The 17,711-nt window shown below is 46.6% G+C and overlaps 1 long non-coding RNA gene across 1 annotated transcript; it reads right to left on the bottom strand.

Annotated features, from left to right (window-relative positions):
* Positions 1 to 1,091: 1,091 nt before the first annotated feature.
* Positions 1,092 to 14,927, bottom strand: LOC142432597 (uncharacterized). The gene is made up of 3 exons (XR_012780902.1): positions 14,794 to 14,927; positions 3,023 to 3,122; positions 1,092 to 1,537 (listed from the first exon to the last, which is right to left on the bottom strand). It is a non-coding gene; the product is annotated as an uncharacterized LOC142432597 (long non-coding RNA).
* Between the last annotated feature and the right edge of the window lie 2,784 nt (positions 14,928 to 17,711).

Below are 17,711 nucleotides of genomic sequence, written 5' to 3'. Positions count from 1 at the left end.
CAATCTCAGAAACACAGGGACAGTTCTGCCCTGTCCTGTAGGGTCGCCATGAGTTGGCATCAGCTTGATGGCAGGGAGTTTGATTTGGGAAATACCATTTCCCCTTCTCCTCTCACTCCTGAGCCAGCCCAAACTTCGTCTTTCACCTGAGTGTTTATCCTGGCCTCCTGGACCATTCTACCTGCAGTCCATGCTGGCCAGAGGCAGTTCTTCCAGTCCAGATGCCTTTCTGCTCAGATCCTTCCAGTTCCCGTTCCACGTAGCGTACAGAGATCTGCTGAATAGTGGCTATGCTTTGAGCTGTGATCCGCAAGGTCAGCGGTTTGAAACCACCAGCCAGTTCTGCAGAAGAAGCGAAAACAAGTGCACTGCTATTGAGTCCATTCTGAATCGCAGGGTAGAACTGCCCCTGCGAAGACTCAGTCCTTACTGGAATAGAAACCCCCATCTTCCTCCCGTGGGATTGCTGGTAGTTTTAAACAGGACGTGGCAGGTCGCAGCCCAACCGGCAAGCACTATACCACCAGGGCTCCTTCCGCAGGAGAAAGACGGGGCCGTCTACTTTCTTCAACCGTTACCAGTCTCAGAAACCCACAAGGGTAGTTCTACCCCATCCTATAGGGTCGCTATGAAACAGAATTGATTCATTGACTGGAGGGCATACGTTTGGTGGTTGTTTTGTTTGGGCCCCATATGAGCCCTGGTAGTGTAGCGGTTTCCAGTTGGCCTGTGATCCCCATGTTGAGCAGTTCAAAACCAGCAGCAGCTCTGCAGGAGAAAGACTGAGCTTTTTATTCTGGTCAATAGCTACAGTCTCAGAAACCCACCGAGGGTCGCTATGAGTTAGTATTGACTCCATGGCTGTAAGTTTGGGTTTTTTTCTTCTTCTTTTTTTGAGGAGTCCTGGTGGTGGGGTGGGTCACCCCTGCACTGCTAAGCACAGGTCGGTGGTTCGAACCCACCAGCTGCTCAAGAGGGAAAGATGAGGTTGTCTGCACCCATGAAGACTTAAAGTCTTGCAAAGAAGCCCCAGTGGCGTGGCAGCAGAGTGCACGGCCACTAAATGCAAGGCGGGGCAGTTGGAACCCACTCAGTGGCTGACTACAGGACAAAGACCTGCCAACTTGCTCCCAAAGTGACAGCCTGCCTCCAAACCCCCAAACCACGATGAAGCGGCCAAACCCTTCATGACATGGACAAATTAGGAAGGCATTGCACTCGGCAAAGTTGGTCAATCTCATAAAGACAACGATGGTAATGAGACCACAGGTATAGAAAAGAAATGATCAAGAGGAATGGTCTATCAGGCCAGGTGGTCTAGAGAAACAAATCCGGTGACACTCGTCGATGTTTAGGAAAGAGCTTTCTATCCAGAAGACGTCCCAGCCCAGGCCAACTCAAGCCCATGGGTCCAAGGTTAGCTGGAGCCCTCTTCAAATTCATGTAACTGCAGGCTCATGATGCAGAATCCAGAAGCAGGGTGATCACAGGCTGGTGGATGCAAAGCCGTGTGGATCCAAGGTTGGTAAAAAGATGGCTGTAAAAAAAAAAAAAGAAGAAGAAGATGATGGCTGTAAGGTCCAATCTTACAACCGAATAGTGATTGTGCAATTAAAAGGGGAGGGGGGGAATAAAGCACAACAGATAAAACGTGCAAGGGTTCACCATGAAGCCAGGAGTGAGAGCGAGTGTCTTCTCGAATACGCTTACATAGTCTTGCAGCTAGCAAGCCCCGGTCAGCACATAGGTAACACCGTGGGCAGGTACTAGCATTAAGATGGTGACTTAATCGTGGATGCTCCTGAGCTGACTCAACTTTGGGTGACCCTAAACTCTCTACAGGGGAACAATCTACGATTGGTATCAGAAGGATGTTTTTGTTAGATGTCTGGGTTGGGAAACCTCCGTTCTTGCTTCACAATGCTGAAAGAATTTACACGCAGAAGTGCGTTTGGAATCCCTGTGACTTTTAGGAGGAAAGGGGAAGCTTCAGGTGTGACAGTTTCTAAAAGCACTCGCTGTTTCAGGAAAGCCTCCACAGCTGCGTGGGAACCGGCAGGAGTTTGTGACTGACCGTGAAAATCCACGTGGAAAGAATCTGGGGACAGGAACACAAAAACCACGCTTGTGGAACCAGAAAATTCCAGAGGACAAGAGCGTGCAGGACCCGAGCAGGCCCTGAGCAGGCACACAGGTTTGTGAGCACCCGTATGTGGGAGAAACCTCACCCTCCGCTTGCAGCATGCACCTAGCAAAAGCAGAGGCAGCAATGGGCCTGCGGCCTGTCAGCTGTGTGCATTCATCCCCTCCAGCTGGGGAGGCATCGCTGAGGGTATTGGCCAACCTTATTGGCTGAGTTTAGCTCCTGTGTGATGTCATACTGCTGACGCCAAAGGTAGGTTGTGCCCAGGTTGATTTCACCTGGGCCCAGGGGCTTAATGTGCGCATGCTCGCTTCTGGGTTGTCCCTTAGGTGTATAATTAGTGTGCCTGATTTCCCTCCAACCCCATTATAATAACATGGACAGCTACCTTTTGTTTCGCGCAGGTATTAGAAAGGACAACCTCCTTTGTCCCTTATCTAGGGACCTGTCACTTTGGGGAGGATGGACAATAGAACCTGATTTCTCTTACAGAAAGATAGTCTCCTGTGCCTGCAAAGAGCTTTTAAGAGCTTGTGCTTTTAAGAGGTGTCTCTAAAGTAGACTGCTAGGGGGGATGTTGTCCGGGGTATTTTTAGTCAGGAGGCAGTGTCTGGAGGTCATCTCTAGCTCAACACTGGGAAGCCCTACCTCCACCAGCGTCAGCCTCCCAGACTCTGAATTATGATGGTAGAGAATTTGACCTACGTACATTCCCTTCCCGGGCCTTACATTCCCATGCATGGCAGGGCGCCAACCACGCCCACGGTCAGTGGTCCACATGGGGCGCCTGGAGTAAAACAGGTGTGAATAAATAAGAGAGAGGAACATACAGACACACACACACATTTATGCACAGGAAAAATACAAACACAGACTTACATTAAAAAATGCATCCATAGAGCCTAGTCAGAGACCAGAACTAGATGGAGCTCTGAACAACGAAGGATTTTTCTGACTGTTGGGCTGACAACAGATGGTCCTGGGTATAACGAGAGAAAATGGTAGAACAAAATTCAAAATCTTAAAAAAATAAGTTTTTTTTAAAAGAGAGAGAGAGGTGTGTTAGTCTGGGTTGACTAGAGAAACAAATCCAGATAGACTCATATATGTGTAATAAAGAACTTTATATTAAAGAGGACTTGTATATTAAGAAAACATCCCAGCTCAGTGCAGATCCAGTGCATAAGTCCAATATTAACTCATATGTCTGATACCAGTCTATAAATTCTTCAGACTCATGCAGCCATGCAATAATGCCTAATGCAGGAAGATCACAGGCCAGTGGGTGGAAAGTCTTGTAGATCCAGCTGCTGTGGAAGCATCTCTGCTTTGGTATGGATCTCCACATGTCTCCTTCAGCTCCAGGGCTCTGGCTCGCATCCACATAGTTCAGTGTGTCTTGTCAGCAGGAAGACGAAGCAGAGAGTATAAGTCTAGTCTCCAGTGAGCTATTTATCTCTGTCACACCTTCAAATGAGGTCACCAAGCTGCGACCTGATTGTCAGGCTAGACTCCACCCCTTCACTCTTAATAGTCTCAAGTTGACATCAGATTATGTAACTACCACAAGAGCTGGATACCTTGGACTAGCAAGAGACAACCACACGTTTTAAACTTTGAACTGAAATCATTCCAAAGGGGTGCCTTTCAACTAAGTACAGATTGCCCTACAAAACAAACAATATCGCCCCGAGTGCTGTATCTGTTTATGTTGGATTGCTGGGATGGCTCTCCCTGGTTCTTGCTTCCCAACGCTGAAAGAATTCAGGCGGCGGAAGCACTTTTGTAATTCAAGTAATTTTTATGAGGGAAAAGGGAGTTTGGGGTACTGCAGTCTCAAATAGTACACGCTCTCCCTGGAAAGTGTGCAAGGCCACACAGGGGACTGCTGCACAAGAGTTCGAGACTGACTATAGGTGGATGAGCCAGGGGAGTGTAAAAAAAAAAACCACATGGTGTTCCAGGAGAAGAGCCTGCCAGCCCTTGGTCTCTGCTTTTTATCGCCTTCTACCCCCACTTGAGGGGGCGTGGTGGAGGGTATTGGCTGAGTTCAGGCACATGTGTGACTTAATGTTGACGGTGTCTAGTGTGCGTGCCCAGGTTGACTGTCACTTGCACCTAGGTGACCTTGGTCTGAGCATGCCCAGCTTTGGATGGCCCCTTAGGTGTCGAATGTGTGCCTGATTGCTTTCTAACATTTGCATTGTGGCATGGCCAGCTAATTTTTGTTTAGCTTAGGCATTTGGTAGAGGCTACCCCCTCTTCCGACCTTTCATTTATATATCTATATATATTTATATATATAGATATATATGTATATATACACACTTTTTAAAATTATCTAGTGATGAAAATCTGAAGACATGGAAATATTTGTGGGGGATGCCAGCTCCCCACAATTAATCATGGGTTCGGTAGGTGCAGCTGTATGGTTGAGATATAGAAAGATTATAATAAAGTCATAGAGAAACGGGAGAGCTGGGAGAGAGAGAATCACAAAGAAGTCAGACACATGTCATGGTGGCATGCTCACCTCAGCTCAGCTCCTCTTGGTGGTCCACGTGGAGGTGGGAGATGGGAGGGCAGAAGCAAGCGAGTGAGCGATTTATTACTAACCAAGGTTTATATATCTTTGGAGGTGTGCATACCCCCTAATTACAGGTAAAGCCACACATCACAGGAAGGGGTTGTATAGTAGGCATACACATCATGGGTAAGGGATGTACAATAGGCATAAACGTAACAGGAAGGAGATGAGCTAAGGGTGAGCACATAATAGGAAGGGGAGGGACTAAAGGTATACACGTGACAAGGGCGGACCGTAGACTCATGATGGCGGCCTAACTGGTCACCTTTCAGTGGGCTTGATCTCCCTGGGCTCTCCTTCAGGGAAACAATCTACTACTGTCCTTATCAGAAGGGAGTGGGCCCTACTTAGGGTGGGACAGACTATACAGTCTGCTTGCTCTAGATGGCTGATAATCCTTAGGGAGAATAACCTGAACTACTTTCCTTGACCTCCCAGTGTATAGTCATTTACCATGTGTAGCTAGCAGCTAGGTTTGGCATATATTTGGGGGCAACAGCTTGGGAGAAATCTTTCTGTAACCCACAAATATTTAGTTCAACAATTTAGTCTATTTAGTCCATGACAGACCACAATTTTGAGACCAGAAGAATTAGAAGGTACCCAGCTACTGAGGCAGATGAGCAAAAGAAACTCCATTTTTGTCGGATGACTTGCCCACTTTCCCTCCCATCTCGGGAAGCTGACTGCTAGTTGACCTGCCCGCTCCCCCTTCCCTTCTGGGAGGTCTCCGCAGGTTTTAGAATGTACTCTCATGTTCCCGGGTTCAGACATTATAATTAATGTTGCCTTTTGATTATTCTTCAATAAGGCTGGTGTCATGCATTTTGTTATGTTGACCAGGAAGTTGTCATCAACTCTGTTATTATGTATCATGTACCTTGCACTGCTTACTTGCATTTTTGGAAGTTACAATTAACCCACTCATTTTCCTTTCTGCTTCTGTCCGCACTCGCTTGAGTCCTAGACTAATGATAAACGAGTTTTTGCCTTTGAAGATGGACTGAGAGGTCCACTCAGGGTTGCTATGAGGGGCAACAACTTTAATTTCTGTCCTCGGTAGCCCAGCTAGCTGAATACTCTTCTAAATTTCAAAATGATATTGTGGCTGTCATTTATTTGAATCCACAACACGATGACTACAAACTTGGTCTGAAAAAGGCCACATTAGAAAGTCCTGGAAAGAGTTGGAGGAAAAAGGTGGGAAGCGGTGGGGGGAGGGAGCATCACAACTGACTGTGATGGTGTATATACTGTAAAGGTGAACTTGAGGTACAGGGAGACGGACAGACATAACTGACAGGACAAGGGAGATCAGAAACAGGAATAGCTTTATTAGGGGGAGCTCCTGGATGAGGTTCTGTGACTTAGGCCAACAGGTCAGGGAAGTGGTGCTCAGCAGCTGGGATGCAGGTTTCTAAAGGGGTGGTGAGGCATATATGGCAATGAGTAGATGGGGTCTGGACACTCCGAAAATTGCTTGTGGACGCCTTGTGGCTTTCTTCAAACCCAGAACATCTGGTTTCACTGATGATCTTACCTGGCGGTTGCCTTATCTGGCTTCTGCTGCTGACCTTTGGGATGTGCAGGGAATCAGGTGCAGGAGCCGGACCTGCTTTAGCTTAGTCCAAACATACATGATTCTTTTTTAAAAGCGACTTCACTATGAAGTATAAGCTATGTGAGTATCATATCAAGAAAACTACAAATGAAAGAAAGAAACCAAACTTCACTAATGGTTACAGTGGGTGAAGAAGAAGTGTTTTCGCTTAAGGGGCATTCCATTTATTTGAATGGTGGTAGAACAATTTCTAGAGGGATATATCCATAAAGGTTATACAACACAAAGAGTATCATCAATGGCACTGAATTACACAGAGTAGTTGTTGAATTGGAGAATGTCGTGGTGTGTATATTTTCACCCAAAAAGAAAAAAAAAGATTACATGAATAACAATGAGTACGAGGAAGAAGAAAATGTTCTGAAAACTTGATTGTGGTAAAGATTGTACAGCTCTTCTGGATACGATGGGACAACTGAATTGTGTGATATGTACAAGGGCCAATAAAACGGTCTTCTGTTTGTTTGTTTTTTAAAAAGGAGAAGAAAAATGTGGAACAGAACAAAATTAATAATGTATAAATTATCAAGGGTTCATAAGGGAGGAGGGAGTGGGGAGGGAGGGGGAAAATGAGGAGCTGATATCAAGGGCTCAAGTAGAAAGCAAATGTTTTGAGAATGATGATGGCAACAAATGCACAAATGTGCTTGACACAATGGATGTGTGTATGGATTGTGATAAGAATTGTATGAGCCCCCAATAAAATGATAAAAAAAATGCGGAACAGAAGCCAAAAGTATGAGTGACCAGGCTTACTGGTCCAATAGAAACGGGTAGGATCCCTTAGTCCAGTGGTTCTCAACCGTCCTAATGCTGCGACCTTTTAATACAGTTCCTCATTTTGTGTTGACCCCACCAACTATAAAATTATTTTTGTTGCTGTTTCATAACTGTCACTTTGCTACAGTTATGAATTGGGCAAACTCTGTGAAAGGGCCGTTCAAGCCCCCAAAGGGGTCGTGACCCACAGGTTGAGAACCGCTGCCTTAGTCTATGGCCCTTAGTTACCCTTCTGCTCTGGAACTGAATGTCTACCCTTTAGTTTGAATAATCCACCAATTGAGATTTTTTTTAAAAGGGCTGTGTTTACCCAAGAACAAAGGTCAGAGGGTTAGGGAAAGAAGAGGGAGGAGGAACAGGGAACCTGGGGAGGAAGCGGCCCGAGAGCACGAACACAGATGATTGGTATGTGTGAGTTCCAACAAAATGTGTTTGACTTGAATGTGAAACTGCGGATCTGTCTGTGAACCTTCACCTAATTCACAGTAAAAAGTGAGAAAAAGAAAATTCACTTATTTGTGGTCAAACGCTTATCCTTTGCCCCAAAGCACAGGTGACAAGAAGGGGAAGGGACCAAGAATACTGGAAACAGAACTTTGGACTTCCATAAAGTGTTAGTCTCGGCAGCCCACTGAACCAGTTCTACCGTGCCCTATTGGGTCACTGTGAGTAGGAATTGAGTTGAGTCGAGTCAAAATTGACCCAGTGGCCATGAATTTGTTTGTTTTTAACAACTCATTAGAGCTTAAATTCTGAGCATCCTGATTTGCAAAAGGCTTTGGCAGGCAAAGGCACTCCAAATCCGTGTCCAGGGCCCTCAAATAGATTAAGGCCACATTGAATGTTTGTTTGTTTGGGGGGCTCACTGGCATTTTATTGGTTATTTTGAGATCAGTACAGAGACATTATAAACAATTTGTACACAATCCTTTTTTTTAACTCACTAAGCTATTTTATTATTTTTGTTATTAGTTGGGATTTAACACACATATCATTTCCAATTTCAATCACATCAAGTCCAATGTGCAATTGCTACCACAATCAGTTTCCAACCCTTCTTTCTGTACACAATTCTTAATGCACGTACCCAATTCCTAAAATGGCATGTAGATACAATTCTATTCTAAATTCTGGTGACTTTCCAGCTTTAACTTTGGAAGCAAAATCGTTTTTCAAGAGGTTATCAAGTACCATTATCTTCAAATGTTGATAAACTCTTACATCTTAAGTCCCACTCACTCACAATTTGATGTCACGCACAGGACACACTCCAGTGTTCAAGCCTTCGTAGCACATCGCAAAGGTATCAGGAAAACTGACTACCACCACCAATCGTGTCATAGAACGCACACACTTCTGACAAAAAAGCCAAGGGGAGGAATGGTTTTCAGACACAGTTTATTAAAAAACCAACAACATCGAAATGAAATTTTAAATGTTCAAGTCATACAAGCGTATGACGGCGACTCCAACTTGCCATGAAGTATGTTTTGTGTTAGGGATACAAAAACTCCCAACCCCCCGCCTCCCACTCCTACCCTCTTCCCATGGGATGTTATGTTGACACCCAAGACAGTCACATTTCCCCACAATTCAAAATCCCACTACTTTGTGGTTGTACCAAAAAATAAATAAACAACCGGGGAATGCTTTCGAGTCATTTATAAAAAGTATTTACACTTGGGGAAAAAATGGGATGAGGTGGCATTTCCTCCTTAAAAATGTTTCTAGAGCTATTTTTAAAATTGCATTTACAAAATAGTTGATAAAAATATTCCTCTGTGGCGGGGAAAATATTCCTGTGGTTTGTACTGGCAGGGAGACAGCAGGGCCGCAGATTAGACATGGTAGCTGGACCTTCCTCAGACTCGGCTTCTTTTCCTCCTGCTTCCCCCGAGGCTGGACTCTCCTCGTTTTCCGTCTCCATTTTCGGCAGGTGGGTCGGCTCTAGTTTCTTGGTTCAGCGACTTCCGCCGGTTTTCCCTTTGTTCCCCCTTTTCCCTTTGGCTTGCACTTTTTTGTCTGAAGATGTATCGTTCCCTGCTGCCTTTGTCAGCTTCATCTCTACTTCTGTGGGCGCAGGTTTGGCTGACAACCTCCTTGGTCTCTACTTGGGCTCCTCCTTCACCACCTGTTCAGCAGTCAGAACTGACCTTCCTTTGGGGCATCTTGGCTGCGGGGCGGGCACTTGCCTGAGCTGCTCGGACCGGGTGGAGGCAGTGGGAGAACCAGATGGAACCTCCATTGAATGCTATCTGACCTTTAGCCAATTATGTAAACAATCTTGCCCCCCTCAAGCATAATAATGGGGTAGGAGTAAAAAACAAAAGACAAAACCCAATATATGTGTGTGAATATATATTACATATATATGAATACATGTATATTTGTCTATATATGTATACAAATGCAACAAGGAAGCAGACGGACTTGGGCCTCTACTTAAATTTTACCTCAGTACAAGAATGGTTTGTTCTAATACTGTGGCACTATATGATACCCATGATTGCTGAAGACAAAATGAGTGCATAAGCAAATGTGGTGCAGAAAGCTGATGGTGCCTGGCTATATCAAAAGTTATAGCGTCTAGGGTCTTAAAGGCTTGGAGTTAAGCAAGCGGCCATCCAGCAGGGAAGCAACAAAGCCCACATGAAAGAGCACACCACCCTGTGTAATCATCAGGTGTGGATGGGAAGAGGTATCAGAAGTTCAAAAGCACACATCCAAATTGATATGAAGGGGACTACATGTTGTGAGACCCAGAGTCCACCAGCAAGACACTTGGACAGACCTCCTTCAAAGGGCCTCGTGGAACGGAGGATAAATCCCGGGTGTGGTGTGGCACTAATGAACTACATAGCTATCCTGTAGTTCGTTAAGAGGTGCTCCCTTTACTCTTATGGTCCCTATGTGATATACCTCATTGGTCATGTTGGACTTGCGGTTGTTCCTTTGTACATGTAAGATCGCTCTGTACATGGTAGTCAAGGTAGATGACCCCTCAGAGACAGTGACAGGAGGAAGGGTTCCCGGAGGGTATGGGAAGTGAGGGGGAGATGGGAGTCCACAGCATTGACGATTATATAACCCCACCCCATGGGCCTGAAAACAGAACTGAATGGCAAGGGAAGGGACATATTGGAATGAGTAGGATATGCCAATAAAAATATTGTTTAAAAATATTGTTAAAATAATAATAATCTTGCCCTCAGACAGAATACCTAGAAAAAGGATTGCTTCTACACCCCTCTGGTCAGGGATTTGCCCTTGATGGAGGTCACGCACTAGCGGACAGTACCAAACCCAAACCAAACTCACTGCCATAGAGTCAATTCTGCCTCACAACGACCCTGTAAGACAGGACAGAACTTCCCTTGTGGGTTTCAGACACTGTGGAGAGTCTTTATGGGAGTAGAAAGCCTTGTCCGTGGAGTGGCTGGTGGTTTCGAACTGTTGACCTTTCATAAGGCAGTCCAATGGGTAACCACCATGCCACCAGGGCTCCTGCTGAGTGCGGAACATAAAAATGAACATGGAACCCGCGTGAGACTGAAATAAACAAAAGCTTAGGGAAATTCTGAATTTCCAGCCCCATCACAATTCTTTATTTTTTTAAAATCATTTTATTGGGGCTCGCACCACTCTTATCACAATCCATACATCTATCCATTGTGGAAAGTACTTTTGTACATTTGTTGCCATCCTCATTCTCAAAACACTTGCTTTCTGGTTGAGCCCTTGGTATTAACGCCTCATTGCGCCTCCCCCTCTCTCATGAACCCTTGATAATTTATAAATTATTATTTTTTCATATCTTACGCTGTCTGACGTCTCCCTCCACCCACTTTCCTGTTGTCCGTCCTCCAGGGAGGAGGTTATATGTAGATCCTCGTAATCGGTTCCCCCTTTCCACCCCACGCTCCCTCCACCACGATTCTTTTAGTGTGTTATTTTTCCCTCCTCTTCTTTTCAGGGTGTTCTTATAAGCAAGATACCGAAAAATTTCACAACCAGACAAGGCGGAGGGGTGGGGTGGGGTGAGGGGGTTGGAGGTTTGCTTTGGTCCTGTCTTAAATCCATCCTGACTGTATTCTCCCCACTAGAACGCATTGTGTCAACAACAGTGCACATGCTAAAAATCACACACACAGGAAACTGAAAGTCAGGTCTGCTCGATACCTTAACTAAAGCCCCTCAAGGAATCCCGCGCCCCCCCTCGCTGCCATCGAGTGGAGGTGATGCACAGCGACCCTAAAGGACAGAGTAGAACTACCTCCAAGGGTTTCTGGGACTGTCACTCTTTAGAGTCTTTTCCCCAAAGGCTGAGAGGCAGTTTTGAGGTGTTAGCTGCTCAACTTGTAACCACCATGCCACCAGGATTCCTGGGGACAGTCCTGGGGGTTCCATAATCATGAATGATGCCCTAGCCATCTCTCCCAATCTGCCTTGGTCAGAAGGCCTTAGACCAATCTTGTGAGCCGTTCTATCTAACAATGGACTTGTCCCAATCGTGGTCCCGTCCGTGCTTCTATGGTTCCACCTGTGCCTGCGATGTATTGATCTGCCACGTGTCATGCTTTTGTGACAGTTTGCTTTGCCCTCCCATGCCCTTTTTTAAATCTAGCTTCCCAATTGTGAGTTTGGGGTCACCATTTTAACCTCCTGCTAATGCCCCGCTTCATCTGGATGATGTATCTGTATCTTTATGTTGTCTGTCACTTTTAAGACTTAATCAATGTTCCCCTTAAGGAGCTACTACCAAGGGCTTGAGAAGAAAGAAAGTGTTTTGGAAATGATAGCAACAGATGGACAAATGTGCTCGGTACAGTTGATGTATGGAGTATTATAAGAGTTGTAAGACCAGAGGGTGGAGGCAGGGTGGGGTGGAAAGGGGGAACTGATTACAAGGATCTACATATAACTTCCTCCCTAGGGGACAGACTACAGAAAAGTGGGTGAAGGGAGGCATCGGACAGTGTAAGATATGAAAAAATAATAAATTACCAAGGGTTCATGAGGGAGGGGGAGGGAGGGACGGAGGGGGGGAAATGAAGAGCTGATGCCAGGGGCTTAAGTGGAGAGCAAAGGTTTTCAGAATGATATGGCAACAAATGTACAAATGTGCTTGCCACAATTGATGCATGTATGGATTGTGATGAGTTGTATGAGCCCACAATAAACTGATTTAAAAAAAAAGAGATGTAAGAGGCCCCGATAAAATGATTTATTAAAAATAAATAAAAGCATTGTATCTTGCAAAAAAGAAAACTAGAAACTATTAACATCTGGAACTGAAAAACAAAACTTGTATTTGAGATGGGGTCTCCTTTGTACCTAAAGCAACAATGAGAGTGGGCCTGATGGGCAAGTTGACCTAACGTGTTGTTGTTCTTAGGCGGCACGGGGTCAGCTCCGACCCACAGTGACCCTACACGCAGCAGAACAAAACAGTTGTTCCTATGCCTGAGTCCACTGATGCCGCCGCCATGTCAATTCATCTTGTGGTGGGCCTTCCACTTTTTTGCTGCCCTTCTACTTTACCAAACATGATGTCCTTCCCCCAATGTGGAGAGTGTTGAATGAGAACCTAATATTCTGGGTAAATGTCTACCAAAAAACTCAATAATATATCTCTTTTAAATGATATCCCAGAAAACCCAATGGGGTGGTTCTATTCTGCATTGGCATCCTGTAGTGGATAGAGGGCGTGAGAGAGTTAGCTTGCTGTTAACCGAAATGCTAGAAATATAATATATAACATAACTTAACTGTGGGGTACGAGCCCCCATAATCCAATGGGTCCAAGGGGAGGTTGTGTCATTGAGGGGTAAATTAAAGAGACATCACACAAGATAAAGCATGAGATTGCTCACCTCTAGGATCAACTTGACTTCAGGAGCCAGGTCCGTGCAGAGAGAGAGAATATATTTCCAACCAAGGCTTATATACACTCAGGGGGTGTGCAATCCCCCCTAGTTACAGGTAACCACATAGTGGGCTGTACCCTAACCCTAAAGGTCCCTGAGTACATTGGAAGAGTAACCTAACACCAGTGCCCAGGGCAGCTAAGGGGGCGTGGCTGTCTTCAGAGCCTGGAGAGCAATAGCACATGTCTGCTCCTGTAGTTAAAGTTGCCAAATAGATAGTAATCAGCCATGTGCTTGTAAGAGGTAACCTTAAGGCAGCACCCTGATGGGAGGATATCATGGTGAACAATATTCATTACAAGAATGTGATTGGGACTCACCTCCAACTCACAATGGTGAAGGCCTCCCTCCACCCCAGAAACCCAGCCTGCCAGGCTTCTTAATATATGATAATAAAGGATTCATCGGTATACACTCTCTTCCTGTTCTCTGGTTCCCACACTTAACATTTACATGTAGGAAATCCAAAATTAATCAGTAGAGATGCCTTCTAACTCAGGAAGGAGTTAAACAAGGCCTTCAAGATAAGTAGCCAAACAGGGAATCCAGGACAGGTGAACCCCTCAGGACCAGTGGTGAGAGTGGCGATACCAGGAGGGTGGAAGGAAGGTGAGGGAGAAAGGGGGAACAGATTACAGGGATCTACATATAACCTCCTCCCTGGGGAACAGACAGCGGAGAAGTGGGTGAAGGGAGACGCTGGATGGTGTAAGATATGAAAAAAGAATAATTTATAAATTATCAAGGGTTCACGGGAGAGGGGGGGTGGGGAGGGAGGGAAAAAATGAGAAGCTGATACCAAGGGCTCAAGTAGAAAGCAAATGTTTTGAGAATGATGAGGGAAACGAAAGTACAAAAGGGCTTGCCACAATGGATGGATGTGTGGATTGTGATGAGTTATACCAGCCCCCAATAAAATGATTTAAAAATTTAAAAAAGATGAGTAGCCAGGCAGGAAGCAGCCCCCATTTAGGTAAGACATGGAAGAATTGTGGTTCCGTTTCTTAGCCTTGGTGGTGCCGTGGTTAAGCACGGAGCTGCTGTGAGCAAGGTCAGTAGTTTAAAGGCATTAGCAGCTCGCCGGAGCAAGATGAGACTTTCTCCTCCAGGAAAGAGTTGCCGAAACTGCACAAAGGCAGTTCCACCTCGTAGGGTCTCTACTCCGGATGGTAGTGAATGTGGGGTTTTGTTTTGTTTTCGATAGTGCTTCAGGGGGTTGGGATCCGGTACCCCTTGGAGAAATGTAGGTATAGATCATTGTTTCCTTTTTTGTCACATACATTTCCCGGAATCGTTGGAAAGCCTGCTTTTGGTCACACCGTTGGGGGGCGGGCGTGTAACTGGTTGACTTTCACGGAATCTCTGAAGCAATTTCCAGGTAGCAGGCCCTACTGTGTCGGTCCGCCCAGAGCTTGCAGAATAAACAGCCTGGTCTCTGTCTTGGGCTGAAACCGTGACGGGCCATCCGGTCCCGGTGTTCAGGGCAACTTCGTCATGCAGCAAGCGCAGGAAGGGTCACCTTCCTTGTCACTCTTCTGTCTCCCAAGTGTCCACCCCAGGGCGGTGACCAAAGGGCCCCGCTTCCCAAAGGGCCACTGCACACTCGTGCCCCTCACCCTGTGCTTGACCCGCTTCTGAAAGGCACCGGGATAATGGTGGCGACTTGGGACAGAACCCAAAGGCGCTGGGAGGGAACGCGGCGGGGTCAGCGTCCGAGGTCACCCTCCTGCCCTACCTTTTGCCCTGGAGGGGGAGGTTGGGGAGGTGATCGCACGTCCGGAGGTGGCCATAAGAACCGCGGTCAAAAACGCCTCCTTGGTGAGGGTCGGGGAGGACCCGGGTTCCTGTACTCCGCCCCCCCCCCCCAACTTCCGGGATCCCGGAATCCCGACCCCAAAACGTCCGAGAGAAGACGAAGAGGACGTCGGGGAGTCCCCGGGCGTCGCCGCCTCTCCCCGCCCACCCGTGCCGCAGGGCACGCCGGGAGAGGGAGTTCCTAGCCCCACCTCCAAAACGGCCGGCCCGCGGGCGCGGACTACAAGTCCCGGGAGGCATTGCGGGAAGCAGCCCGGGGCGGGCTGTGGTTGCCCTTGGCAACAGAGCAGGGACCATCCCATCACGGAGAAGCAATATAGTCCTGGGAGGAACCGAGACCGAGAGGCAGAGATGAGGGCAGAGGAAGCAGAGACCGATTCTCTCTTGGAGAACTGCACTTTGGGGAATCTAGTTGCCTGGGCAGACTTTCAAGGCGCCTCTGGGTGGACGTTTGGATTTGCTGCACAGCCCGTTAACCGTTTGCACACCCACCCAGCCCCTGGGCTCCAGACGCAGAGAATTCCAGAGCCAGACAGACCCAGAGGGGGAAACAGAACAGAGAAAGCAGAAACTATTGCAAGAAGAGAGACATCATTCTTAGGTCAGAGCAGCGGGAAGAGAGCCGCAAGCTTAGAGAGGAAACCCCACCCCCCCTTGCAGAGAGAGAGGACAGGGGGAAAGATACAGTGATAGGGAGAGGGACGCAGCGGGGGTGGGTACAGGGAGATGGGAAGATGGGGGAGAGATACAGGGTGACGGAGAGATAACATAGAAAGGGCGAGAGAGCTGGGGGAAGAGACATAGAAAGGGAGAGATTCTCTTATCTACAGAGACGGGGAGAAGGATATACAGATATAGAGAGGGAAGAAATACTGGTATGTACAGAGATGGGTAGAGAGAGCTTCATAGAGATAGGTTCAGAGAGACATACAGAGGGGGGAGGGAGAGATGCTCTTGTATACAGAGACAGGGAGAGAGAAAGACAGGGAGAAAGAGAGAGATAGGGAGCTTGCAGGGAGAGGGAGACACAAAACGATGCAGGAGACACTTCAATATTCAGAGACAGGGAGAGAAGGACATACTCAGAAATCCAAAAACAAACCCTCTGCCCTCCAGTCCATCCCAGTTCATAGCGACCTTGTATAGGGGTTCTAAGGCAGTAAATCTTTTTGAGAGCAGACTGCCTCATCTTTCTCCCACAGAGCATCTGGTGGGTTTGAACCACCCACCTTGAAAGTAGCAATCCAGCACTTGTCCAACATCACCATCAGGTGTGGGATATAAACGCAAACTCAGTGACCTATAGCACAGAGTAGGACTGTCCTTTGGGGGGTTTCCAACATGGTGACTCTTTACAGGAGTAGTGAGCCTCTTCTTTCCTCCTATTGAGCTGCTGGTGGTTTCAAACTGCTGGCCTTGAAGTTAGGAGCTCAATGAGTAACCACTATGCCAGAGAGAGAGGGGGGGGGGCAGGCAAATATAAGAGGGCATCAAAATGTTCATGAAGAAAAAGAAATAAGAGTTTTTAAGATGTTCTCAAAAAATGAAGTTAAAAGATAATGGGCAGGGCCAACAAGGACAATAGAGATACCAGGAGGACCAGAGGAGGGTGGGGGGGAGAAAGGGAGAATTGATCACAAGGATCAATTAGAACTCCCTCCCAGGGGGACAAATAATGGAAAAGTGGGTAAGGGGGGCATGGAGGATGATGTAAGATATGAAAATAATAATCTATAACTTATCAAGGTTTCCTGAGGAAGGGTGGGTGGGGGAGGGAGGGGGAAGAAAGGGGAGCTGATATCAGGGGCTCAAGTGGGAAGAGAATACTTTGAAAGTGCTGAGGGCGGCATATGTGCAAATGTGCTTGACACATTGGAGGAATGTATGGATTGTGATAAGAGATGTAAGAGCCCCGATAAAAGTATTTAAAAAAAAGGGATAATGGGATTCTTCCGTGAACTTTTTGAAGATGAGGTGAGGGATTACAATGATTAAAAAAGCAAATAATCTATGTTAAAAATGAATAAATAAATTTCATAATTTTAGTATGCTTTGTCCTAAGGTTTCTTCCTGTTTTGTTGTCAGGCATAAAATTTGGATAAAAAGTAATTAGCTTAACAAAAGTAATTAGCTTATAATTTCAGGCCACAAAGAAACAAACCTAAAAAACCGACAGCCAACTCACAGCAACCCTATAGGATGGGGCACCCGGGTGTCCCATGCTGTAACTTTTTTTTTCCCCCAGGCTGTAACTTTTTATGGGCACAGAAAGCCTGCGTGATCTCCCATGGAGCGGCTGCTGGATTCAAACTGCTAAACTTGCAGTTAACACCCCAGCATGTAACAGCTATGCTACCATTTTAGGCCAGAGGACAGGCAAGCCTATTCAAGAATAAGTGAAATGTCTTCTTTTGAGTCCCACTGGGGAGTGAGGTAAATCGTTCCACAGCACAGTTACCAAGGCCATGGCCACATCCCGGCCAATGGAGCAGAAAACAGCATGAGAAGACACAACGAAGCCAAGGACTCAACCTAGCCCTCAACCTCATTTCCACATGCCACTTTTCCTTCCCAGGCTGCTCCTCTTTCTGAGCATATGCAAAATCCCCTCCCCTCTCCTTTTGGAGAGGCCTCCAGAAGATTCGGTATCCCTCTGTCTCCCTATGGAAATGGTTCTCAAGGTAAAGCTGTCATTCCCCTCGCCAAGAGCCTGCCTGAGTCCTCTGGCGACACTTCAGGCTGGCCTGACTATTTTCTGGTTATACCTTGTACAGAGACCAGAGAGAGAGAGGGACGGGGGAGAGAGACACAGAGAGAGAGGGATGGGAAGAGAGACAG

Source organism: Tenrec ecaudatus, chromosome 18 (genome assembly GCF_050624435.1).
Source record: "Tenrec ecaudatus isolate mTenEca1 chromosome 18, mTenEca1.hap1, whole genome shotgun sequence".
NCBI classification, from domain to species: Eukaryota; Metazoa; Chordata; class Mammalia; order Afrosoricida; family Tenrecidae; genus Tenrec; species Tenrec ecaudatus.
The sequence above is the reverse complement of the archived record's forward strand: the minus strand, read 5'-3'. Positions and strand labels throughout refer to the sequence as shown.